At 37.0% G+C, this 12,019-nt stretch overlaps 1 protein-coding gene across 11 annotated transcripts in view; it reads left to right on the top strand.

The window, feature by feature from the left end:
- Nucleotides 1-485: 485 nt before the first annotated feature.
- Nucleotides 486-12,019, top strand: part of GOLGB1 (golgin B1) — an 82,494-nt gene continuing 70,960 nt past the window's right edge. For all 11 annotated transcript variants that reach the window (XM_024769215.1, XM_024769213.1, XM_024769212.1 and 8 more), the window contains exon 1: nt 486-610. The gene's annotated coding sequence lies outside the window, so the exon portion shown is untranslated. The remainder of the gene's footprint in view (nt 611-12,019) is intronic.

The raw sequence follows: 12,019 nt of genomic DNA, 5'->3' as shown, positions 1-12,019 counted from the left end.
AAAAGTCATATTAGACCACCTACCTTCTGGCTCTAATATTTTATGTCTCTACGAGCAAAACCCACATCCCCACTCCCTTCACAGCTCATTCAACAATCCTAACGGCAGCTGGTTTCCCGGGGTGCAGTGTCTCAGCAAAAAGCCCAAGCCCTAAGCTGGGTCAGGCACCGCCAGTCCCGCGGAAGAATTAGAAGAAATCGGCCGTCCCATCAACACCTGACCTTACCAGAACGCCCGCCCTCCCGGCATTTCCGGCTCTTCCCTAGATTTTCTTCCGGAACCCTTGCTCCCGTCTGACTCCGCCCCTCCCCCACTCTTCAGAGTCCATTGGCTGTTTCTTTGAGGAAGCGGAGCACATCCCGACGTTGATTGGTCTCTGTCATTGTTGATGGGTTAGTCACAAACAAGGCGTGCCTGGTCTCCCTGGTAACGCCCGGCTGCTAAGTCCTGATTGGTCCATAGCCTAATCCCCTTTTCTGTCCCAACTGCCAGTGGTTGAGTCCCTTGGCGGGGCGCTGCAGCGGTAGGTGTCGCGTACGGGATTCCCGAGCTGACGTGGCTTAAATTTGGGAGGGGGGCAGTTGGAGCCTCCGGCGACAGCCTCTTCCAGGTGAGTGGGGGACGCTCCCCAACTCTTCGCCTCCTTGAGCCTTGTAACGGTCACCCCCGCCACAGGACCCGCGGGGCTGCCAAAGCAGCCACACTCGGATTCCCTCCCCGTCCTGATTCAGTCCCGGATCCGGCTGTTCAGTCCGCCTCCCTTCACCTACCAGGCCTAGTTCTAATCGTCCACCCACCAGCTGGCCCCGCCGGATGGCTTCGGGGTCGCCCTGTGCGGCCTCTAGGCACATATGCACTCTTTACCCCATCCCCAGGACGTTTCTCCTCCGGGAGCGACGGAGAAAGGCGCTCCGGTCGGTCCTGTCAGGACGGCCTTGTTCCCTGAGCGGCCTGCTCAGGCTAACCTGTGTACGCAACAGCTGACGTCGGAGAGAACCTGCCAGGCCCCTGCGCTCAGACCCTAAACAAACTTAGTGTCGGGAAGGGGAGGCGGGACCCAGACAAACCAAAAGTCTTGAGGGCAGAGATCGCAGAAACATTGGCGACAGTAACTCAAACGAGGGCCTGACGAATGATCCTGCTAATGAGTTGCTGGAGAGATTCGGAGAGAGGGAAGATCCTTGCGATCCCATCAACACTAAAGTCCCAGGAATCAGAGGTGGTCAGGCAGTTAGAGGAAAGGGAACCCTTAATAGAGTTCTGGAGGAAAAAGAACTTGATTTGGTGGTGTGGAGGATGTTTATTCTGCGTAACAGGAGTGGTGCGTAGGAGTGTGAAGCAGAGGATGAGCCCCTCGACAAATGAGGAATATATTTGTCTGACTTACTCAAAGAGTTCCAGTTGGTCGGTGCGGAGAGGACAGTTTAAGAGTGGGGCAGAGATATTTAAAAATCACTGGATAAGTACTTTCACTTTTGGAAGTAGTTGGAAGCTTTCTGAGCTTTTAAAGACTCTCACAGTTCTGTGCAAGATGGCAGTGGAGAACTCTCCGCAGAAAGGCTGGAGGCCTTTTCAGAAGAATGAAGTAATTAAATTTGGATGGTCAGAATAATTGTGAATGGTCAAAAAATTGCAGACGTTGTACACTGACTGTTTCACAGCTTTTACTTTTCATCCTTTGACCATGGAATGGCCATTTAATGCTTTCCTTTTCACTGCATTAAATTTGTTGGACTACATCAGTAGTTTCCAAACAGTTTTAATTGCTTGCCCTATCAATAAAACATTTTTTTGAGCAACCATCCTCTAAATACTGTATATTTAATTATAAATTATGAATAACACTGTAAATATATTACTTATAAAATATACAAAAACATACATATTTAAAAGGATGAAAACAAATTCTTGCCCGTTTTCTGGGACACTCCCACCCCAGTCTGGAGATCACATAAAGATGTTTCTTTATTTTTTAAGAAAGGTGTTTGCATCTCTGAGGACTTCCAGATTGGAGGAATCCTTTTTATTTTAATTTATTATTATTATTATTATTGAGGACCTCCATTCCTCTGAGATGCAGCCTCTTCTAAAAATAATCATCTTTAGGATATAACTCTCTTTTCCCTCTGCTTGAATATTAAAGTCTCTCTTTTTTTCCCCGTTACATTAGTGGATTAATTAAAAGAATGTTGATTTTATTCTTGTTTATAAAAAATCATTCATAAACTTCTCTAGCTTAACTACTATTAGAAATAAATTATTTGGGACACATCTCATCACTGATCATTACCTACTAGTATATTGTTAGGAACCACTATATGAAAGGATGTTAAGCTCTACAATACTCCATTTTTAATTAAGCTAATTTAAAATCAGCAGTATGTGCTTTTGGTAAAAGTAAATTCAATACAAAAGGATATAATATAAAAACAAAAATCTCTTTCTCCTCTATGTACTGATCCTTTTCCCCATTCCCTATTTCCCAGAAGTAAGCACTGTAAATAATTTGTTTATTCTTAAGAAAATTTCTGACCATATTCAAGCACATGTATAATATATATCCCTTTCCTTTTCTCTCTCACACAAGTTGAATCATAATATACCTGCTATTCTACACCTTTTTTTTCCACTTTATACTATAAAGTATTTTTTCCATATCCATAAGTATAAACTATCCCATTCTTTTAAAAGGCTGTACAGCATTCCCCTGTAGAAATATCAAAATGTATTTAGCCTGTCCCCTACTGATGGACATTGATATTGTTTTCAGTCATTAGTCATCACAAACACTGCTGTAGGGACTTCCCCGGCAGTCCAGTGGTTAAGACTCTGTGCTTCGACTGCAGGGGGCACGGGTTTGATCCCTGGTCCAGGAGCTAAGATCCTGCATGCTGCGAGGCCAAAAATTTTTTAAAGTAAAAATAAACTCTCTTAAAAACAAACAAACAAAAACCACTGCTGTAGTGAATATCCATGTGCAAATATCCTTTGTTCCCTTGAATGAGCCTATCTATGGTATAAACAATACGGAATTCTTTAGAGCCCTACTACTGTGAGTCATTTCATTTTAGTCTAGTGGTTATATAACTGTAAGTATATACAAGTATACGAGTGCCCTCATGCCTCCAGCACTATTTTCAGCCCCAGTGAAGAATGTTGGGTGATGAGGTTGCTCAGAAAATAGGTTATCTTCTGAATCTCTACCAGTAAAGAAGCTTTGTCGAGCTCTGTGACTGGGAAGATTACTTAACTTCCCTATGCCTTACACACTTTAATACTAGGGATATTGATAGAACTCCTCCTTGGAGTTGTTTTAAAAATAAAATGAGTAAAATGATGAGGATAAATAAGTTATTATATGTAAAGCAATTGGAGTAGTATTTAGTACATAGTACTGTGTATATAAGTTATAGCTACCGTTTACTGCTAAATTTGTTTAATAAAAACAAGTTTTTTTGTGTTATGAAAACTAGTTTTCCATTTTCTAATTGTAAAATTATATCATAGTATTGCATATGCTTTTCCCAGCTATATAGCACCATTTCCTATCAGCTTCTCAAACTGGTTGAGGATCACTTAGAATTAAGGAAAACTACTGAGGCTCAGCTAAACATGCATTGAGTGAGTTTGAGGACTGATATGGAAATACAACCATTTTCTGTGTTGTTGTTTCTGTGGGAAAATGTGATTTAAATTCCAAAGCAAGTGGTGCGTATGCATGTAGTCATAGGCATGTGCTCACTGTCTTCAGTTACTTTATTTTCCCATGCATTTTGTACTAGGTTCCCTGTGGTTGGGGCATGCCTTATATTTCTTTTTATATTTTTGTGGTTCTTAGCATAATGCTCCACACCAAGTAGATATTTTGAAAATAATTAGCAGTGAATACTGAGAAAATAAGACTCATGGAATTCTAAATGCCACCTCAACACAGACGTGTTGAGATCCTGTGGCAGAATTTATAGAAGGTGTGGCCAGCATTGACTCTGAGGGATTGTTTTATTTGCCTGAATGTTTTATTGAACCCTGACCTTGGCATGAAGCTCTTTATTTTATTCTTTTCCCAAATTGCTATTCATGATTCTGGTGCTTTATAAAACAACAGCAAGAGCATTGCTTGTCCAGTAGTCACAGATATTCCTTACATTAATTTATTACTATATGTTTTCCCCTTTACTAATTTTTATATGTGCATTTGCCCATTTCTATCCTACAGTGAGCCTTTCAGAGGCAGAGATCCATCTTTCTTCGTTTAGCTTAAGCATGGCTACTTAGTGGCTCTCTTGCCCTCAGGTTCCCAACCTCTGAGCTACCTAAAGACCCTAACTGTGCCTGAGGTGCCCATCCTTTTACACTTCCATGTTATTCCTTTAATGTCAACAGCTATAGAAATCACTCTTGCGTCAGGGAGTCATAAGGCAAAGTCCAAATAGAAAAGACAACATAAATCCTTGTACTTACCTAGTTTTCATGATACTTAGTTCAGATGATGACCAGTTTATTATTATGAACTTGTGAATTTAAACATTTTTGGTGGATTTAAATATCTGTTGCAATTTAATTCATAATCTTATTAGAAATTCAGTTGTTCCTTTGGCCTGTGGGAACTTCTTCAGTTTGTCTCCTGGATTCTTTTGACACGACTCTATGTTAGTCTTTGATAGCTTCCTTGCTATTTTGTATGAAAAAATGTTTCAGGCTCATTTTGTACCATTTCCTGCTTCAGAATTGAAATCAGCCATTTCTCTAAGAAGCCCTCCTATTAAAAAAAATTTTTTTTTAACGGGGAATAGTATTTCAAGACTAGAAATACTTATTGCTTCTCAGTTTGTCATAGTTTTTTTCAATGCACAGAGCTAGGAAAATATATATACTAAGGTAAAATACCTTATAGGTTCATACTGGTACTTTTGATTCAAATTCAAGATTAGTTTTTATTTTGGGGTTCTTAATTTCTTTTGTGTTATATGTCTATCTCCTTTTTTCATAATGACTGTATGATAGAATTACTATGCCCTTAATTACTCATTTAATTCCACAGGGCACATACAATAGTCAAGGAATAATAATACTGATAATGAACACTGCCAATTTTGGTTGTTAAAATTTTTATAAGTTTTTTTTTGTATATGCTATTTACATTTTCCCCATTTTTTAAAAATTGGAGCCCTATATGTTGTCAGAGCATATAATGATTAAATTCTATGCTGTCTCCCCATCCCAGTCTTAGTTCTATGAGTAACATATTTAGTGCTCACACCAGTCCTTATGATGATGTTTCTTTACTCATTTTGGTTATCTCAAGCTTTTTCTCTAATAGATGCCTTAGGAAAGGCTCCTGGAAAAATTTTTCATTAATTTTCTTGCAAGTTTGTAACATTCTGTCTGTGCTCTTTATATCTGAAGGTCATATTTTCTGAAAATAAAATCCTTAGCTCACATTTTCTTTCCTTAAATATCTCAAGTCTGTAACTCCATTTTTTTTTCTGGCAAAAGCATTGCTGTTGAAAAGTCTGACCATAGTCTTTTTTTTTTTGCTTGTAAGTCACATTTCAGCCTAAACCTCAAAGAATTCTTTTAAGTCCATTAATTTTACTAGAATGTCTTGTTGGTCATTCTGGGTTGATATTCTCAGGTTATCTGGTGGCCTCTTTCAATATGTAACTTCAGATCTTTTAAAATTTCAGGTAAGTGCTCTTGGCTTTTGTTTTTTGCGTTTGTTCTGTACCTTTGCTTTGGTTTTCTTTTTCGGGGATCCTATTATCCTCATTGCTTATCTGCAATATTTATCACTTTCTCTTGATTCCTTCTTTACTATTTATTTCTTTGAATTTTTTAAGAGAAACAAAGCATTAGGAACAATATTAAATTTACTATAGAAAATATGCAAAGATAGTTCAGAATTCAGTATATCTCTCACCCAGTATTCTCTAATGTTAGCATGTTACAGTAGAAAAGTGCATTTGTCAAAACTAAGAAATCAACACTGATGCATTACTGTTAACTAAACTCCATACTTTGGATTTTACTCATTTCTCCATTGATGTCCTTTTTCTGTTCCACGGTATTATCATAAGATATCACATTTAGTTTAATCTTTTTATTTTTTAAATTGAGATAACTGTGGATTCACATGCAATTCTAATAAATAATACAGAGAGAAACCTTGTATGCGTTGTTCAGTTTCCTTCAGTGGTAACATTTTAGAAAACTATTGTATAATGTCACAACCAGGATGCTGATAATACATTCCCCAATTTTATTTGTATACATGTATGTTAAGTTCTATAAAATTTTATCACCTATGTGTAGGTTCCTGTATCCACCACCATAATTAAGATAATGAACAGTTCTAACACCACAAGGATACCTTGTGTTGCCGTTTTATAATTATAACCACCTCCTACCCTCTCACCTTCAGCTTCTCCCTAAGCACTGGTAACCATTCATCTGTCTTCCATTTCTAAAATTTTGTCATTTCAAAATATTCTGTAAATGTGGAATTATATAGCATGTAACCTTTTGGAACTGGCTTTTTTTTTTCATTCAGCATAATTTCCTGGAGATTCATTCATCTAAATTGTTAGGTATATCAGTAGCTTGTTCTTGTTTATTGCTATGTAGTATGCCATGGTATGTATGTACAGGCATACCTTGGAGATATTGTGGGTTCAGTTCCAGACCACTGCAATAAAGCTAATATCACAATAAAGTGAGTCACACAAATTTTTTGGTTTCCCAGTGCATATAAAAATTACATTTACACTATATTGTAGTCTTTTAAGTGTGAAATAGCATTATGTCTAAAAAATATACATACCTTAATTAAAAAGTGCTTTATCATGAAAAATGCTACCATCTGAGCCTTCAGCAAGTTGTAATCTTTTTGCTGGTAGATACAGGATCTTGCCTTGATGTTCATGGCTGCTGACTGATCAGGGTGGTAGTTGCTGAAAGTTGGAATGGTTGTGGCAGTTTTTAAAAATAAGACAACATTGAAGTTTGCTGCATCGATTAACTCTTCCTTTCATGAACAAATTCTCTGTAACATGCAGTGCTGTTTGATAGCATTTTACCACAGTAGAATTTCTTTGAAAATTGGAGTTGATCCTCTCAAACCTGCTGCTACTCTGTTAAGTAAGTTTATGTAATATTCTAAATGCTTTGCTGTCATTTCAACAGTCTTTGTAGCATCTTCACCAGGAGTAGATTCCATTTCAAGAAACCACTTTCTTTGTTCATCTAGAAGGAGTAACTCCTCATCCTTTAAAGATTTATCCTTAGATTGCAGCAATTCAGTCACATCTTCAGCCTCTACTTTTAATTCTAGTTCTCTTGCTGTTTCCACCACATCTGCAGTTACTTCTTCCACCAAAGTCTTGAACTTCTCAGAGGTCATCAGTGAGGGTTGGGCTTGACTTCTCCCAAACTCCTGTTAATGTTAATATTTTTACCTTTTTTAGTGAAGCATGAATGTTCTTAGCAGAATCTAGAATGGTCAGTCCTTTCCAGAAGGTTTTCAGTTTACTTTGCCCAAATCCATCAGAGGAATCTATGACAGCTATAGCCTTAGGGAATGTATTTCTTAAATAATAAGACTTGAGAGTTGAAATTACTCCTGGGTAATTTCAAAAAGAATTTGGGTTGCAGAATGGATGTTTTGTTAGCAGGCATGAAAACAACATTAATCTCATTATACATTTCCATGAGAACTCTTGGATAACCAGGTGCATTGTTAATGAGCAGCAGTAATTTGAAAGGAATCTTTTTTTCTGAGCAGTAGGTCTCAACAGTGGGCTTAAATATTCAGTAAACCATGTTGTAAACAGACGTGCTGTTATCCAGGCTTTGTTTTTCCATTTATAGAGCACAGGCAGAGTAGATTTAACATCATTCTTAAGAGCCCTAGGATTTTCGGGATGGTAAATGAGTATTGGCTTCAACTTAGTCTCCAGCTGCATTAACCCCTAACAAGAGAGTCAGACTGTCCTTTGAGCTTTGAAGCCAGGCCTTAACTTCTCGCTAGCTATGAAAATCCTAGATGGCATCTTCTTCCAATAGGAGGCTGTTTTGTCTACGCTGAGAATCTGTTGTTTAGTGTAGCCACCTTCACTAATTATCTTAGCTAGATCTTCTAGATAACTTGCTACAGCTTCTACATCAGCACTTGCTGTTTCACCTTGTTTCAACCTCATGAACCAACCTCTGCTAACTTCAAACTTTTCTTCTGCAGATTCCTCACCTCTCTCAGCCTTCACAGAATTGAAGGGAGTTAGGGCCTTGCTCTGGGTTAGGGTTTGGCTTAAGGGAATGTTGTAGCTGATTTGATCTTCTATCTAGACCACTGAAACTTTCTCCACATCAGCAATAAGGCTCTTTTGCTTTATTATCATTGTGAGTTCGCTGGAGTAGCACTTTTAATTTCCTTCAAGAAATTTTCCTTTGCAATGACAACATGGCTGTTTAGTGCAAGAGGCCTTTCGTCCTCTCTCGGCTTTTGACCTCCCTTCCTCACTAAGCTTAATCACTCCTAGCTTTTGATTGAAAGTGAGAGACGTGTGACTCCTCCTTTCACTTGAACACTTAGAGGCCATTGTAGGATTATTAATTGGCCTAATTTCCATACTGTTGTGTCTCGGGGAATAGGGAAGCCCAAGGAGAGGGAGAGGCGAGGCGGGAACGGCTGGTGGGTGGAGCAGTTAGGACACATACAGCATTTATTGATTAAGTTCACCACCTGATAAGGGTGTGGTTCATGGTGCCCCACAACAATTACAATAGTAACATCAAAGATCACAGACCACCATAAATATAAGAATAGTGAAAAGGCTTGAAATAGTGCGAGAGTTAACAAAATGTGACACAGAGAGATATGAAGTGAGCAAGTGCTATAGGAAAAATGGTACCAGTAGACTGGCTCAACACAGAGTTGCCACAAACCTTCAATTTGTAAAAAATGCAATCAATATCTGCAAAGTACAATAAAGCAAAGCTCAATAAAACGAGCTATGCCTGTACCATAGTTTATTTAACCGTTTACTTGTTGAAGGACATCCTTGCTGATTCCAGTTTGGGGTGCTTAAAACTAAAGCTGCTAAAAACATTCATGTATAGGTTTATGGGTGAATTTAAGTTTTCATTGCTCTGAGATAAATGCCTAGGAGTAAAATTACTGGGTCACAAAGTAGTTACATGTTTAATTTATGGCGAATTTCTTTTTGATTTTTAAAATTATCCTTCATTTCAACTTTCTTTTTTTTTAAGGCAACTTTGTTGTGATTATTCATATACTTATTCCCTTTAGTTTCATCTTTATTTCCAAAATATTTTTTTAATTTTAAATTATTTCTTGTGTTTCTGCTTCATTTCTGGGTTTTTCTATTTTTGTTGGGGGATAATTGATAAATTTATTTGTTTTAATTCATATGAAGAAATCACATATATACCTGTGTGTGTGTGTTCACCAAAGTTTGCATCATAGAAAATGGTAAGAATATCAAAGTTTAATTTTTCTTTTGTAAAAGTAAATATGATACACATTTCTGTCATATACCTACTGTTTGTGCTCTGCTGTACTGTTAGGTGCTCTACATTCATTTAGCAATTAATACTTACCCGTTAATTTTTGTTAAGTAGGTGTCAATATTGGAAGTAGATATTAGTCATTTTTTTAAGCTTCTTTGAGGTGTAATTGACAAAAATGTATACATTTAAGGTGTTAGTGATGTATTGATATATGTATACATTGTTAAATGATTACCACAGTCAAGCTAATTAATATATTTATCATCTTATGTAGTTACCTTTTTATTTTTTTTTGGAGGTGAGAATATTTAAAATCTACTCTCTTAGCAAACTGCCTGTAGTCACCATGCTGTACATTAGATTCCCAGACATTATTCATCTGGCATAATTGAAATTTTGTACCCTTTAACAAATATCTCCCCATTTCCCCTACCCTCTACTACCTGGCAATCACTATTCTACTCTCTGCTTCCTTGAGTTTGACTTTTTTAGATTCCATATATAGATGAGATCATGCAGTACTTGTCTTTCTGTACCTGGCTTATTTCACTCCACGTAATGTCCTCTAGGTTCATCTATGTTTTCACAAATGGCAGGATTTCCTTATTTTTTTAGGACTGAATAATATTCCATTGTGTGTATATACTGTATACATTTTCTTTATCCATTCATCTGTCAGTGGACACTTAGGTTGATTCTGTAATTTAGCTGTTGTGAATAATGCTGCAGTGAACATGGGAGTGCAGATATCTCCTCAAGATACTAATTTCATTTCCTTTAGGTATATACCCAGAAGTGGAATTGCTGGATCAGATGGTAGTTCTATTTTTAGTTTTTTGTAGAACCTCCATATGTTTTTCATAATGGCCATGCCAATTTACCTTCCCACCAACAGAGTTCAAGCATGCCTTTTTCTCCACATCCTGGCCAACACTTCTTATCTTTCGTCTTTTTGATAATAGCCTTTCTAACAGGTGTGAGGTGATGTTGTGATTTTGATTTGCATTCTCTTGATGATTAGTGATGTTGAGCATTTATCATATACCTGTTGACCATTTGTATGTCTTCTTTTGAGAAGTGTCTATCTAAATCCTTTGCCCATTTAAAAAATTGGGTTATTTGTTTTCTTGCTATTAAGTTGTTAGAGTTACTTATATATTTTGGATATTAATCCTTTATCAGGTGTGTGGTTTCCAAATATTTTCTTCCATTCCATAGTTTGTCTCTTCATTCTCTTCATTGTTTCCTTTGCTATGCAGAAGCTTTTTAGTTTGATGGAATCTCATTTTTCTATTTTTGCTTTTGTTGTCTGCACTTTTGGGAGCATAGCCAAGAAATAATTGCCCACACGAATGTCGAGAAGCCTTTTTTCTGTGTTTCTTCTACTAGTTTTACAGTTCAGGTCTTATGTTCAAGTTTTTAACCAAGTTGGAGTTAATTTTTGTATGTGGTGTCAGATAAGGGTCCAATTTTATTCTTCTGCATGTGGATATCCAGTTTTCCCAATACCATTTATTGAATAGACTGTCCTTTACTCGTTGTCTATACTTGGCACCTTCTTTGATGATGAATTGATCTTCCTTGCTTTGGCCTTTCAGGGTCTTTTGTGGTTCTATATGATTTTAGGATTTTTTTTTTCTATTTCTGTGAAAAAAGCCAGTGGAGTTTTGATAAGGATTGTGCTGACTCTGTACATTGCTTTGAGTGGTAGGTACATTTTAACAATATTAACTCTTCTAATCCATGAACACAGGATATCTTTGCATTTATTTGTGTCTTTAATCTCTTTCACCAATGTTTTATAGTTTTCAGTGCACAGATCTTTCACCTCCTTCGTTAAATTTATTCCTAAGTACTTTATTATTATTTTTGGTGCTATTAAACATGGGGTTGTTTTCTTAATTTATTATTTTTTTGGCTAGCTCATTGTTAGTGTATAAAAACAATAACTTTTGTATACTGATTTTGTATCCTTTGACTTTACTGAGTTCATTTATTAGTTTTAACAGCCTTTTCGTGGATTCTTTAGAGTTTTCTCTTTGTAAGATCATGTCTTCTGCAGAGACAATTTTACTTCTTTCATTCTGATTTGGATGGCTTTTATTTATTTTTATTGCCTAATTACTCTCCCTAGGAATTCCAGTACTGTACAGAGTAGAAGTGGTGAGAATAGGCATCCTTGTCTTGTTTCTGATCTTAGAGGAAAAGCTTTCAGCTTTTCACCATTGAGTATGATGTTAGCTGTGGTCTTGTCGTATATAAACTTATTATGTTGAGGTACATCCCATCTGTATCTAATTTGTTCAGTTTTTATCATGAAAGAGTGTTGGATTTTGTCAAATGCTTTTCCTGCATCTATTCAGATGATTTTATGATATTTATCCATCATTTTGTTGATGTGGTGTATCACATTAATTGATTTGTGGATGTTGAACCATCCTTGTATCCAAGGAATAAATTCTACGTGATCACGGTGCATGGTCCTGCTAGTGTG

Source organism: Neophocaena asiaeorientalis, unplaced genomic scaffold (genome assembly GCF_003031525.2).
Source record: "Neophocaena asiaeorientalis asiaeorientalis breed wild unplaced genomic scaffold, Neophocaena_asiaeorientalis_V1.1 scaffold671, whole genome shotgun sequence".
Taxonomy (NCBI): Eukaryota; Metazoa; Chordata; class Mammalia; order Artiodactyla; family Phocoenidae; genus Neophocaena; species Neophocaena asiaeorientalis.
This window is presented reverse-complemented; position numbering and strand designations above follow the sequence as displayed.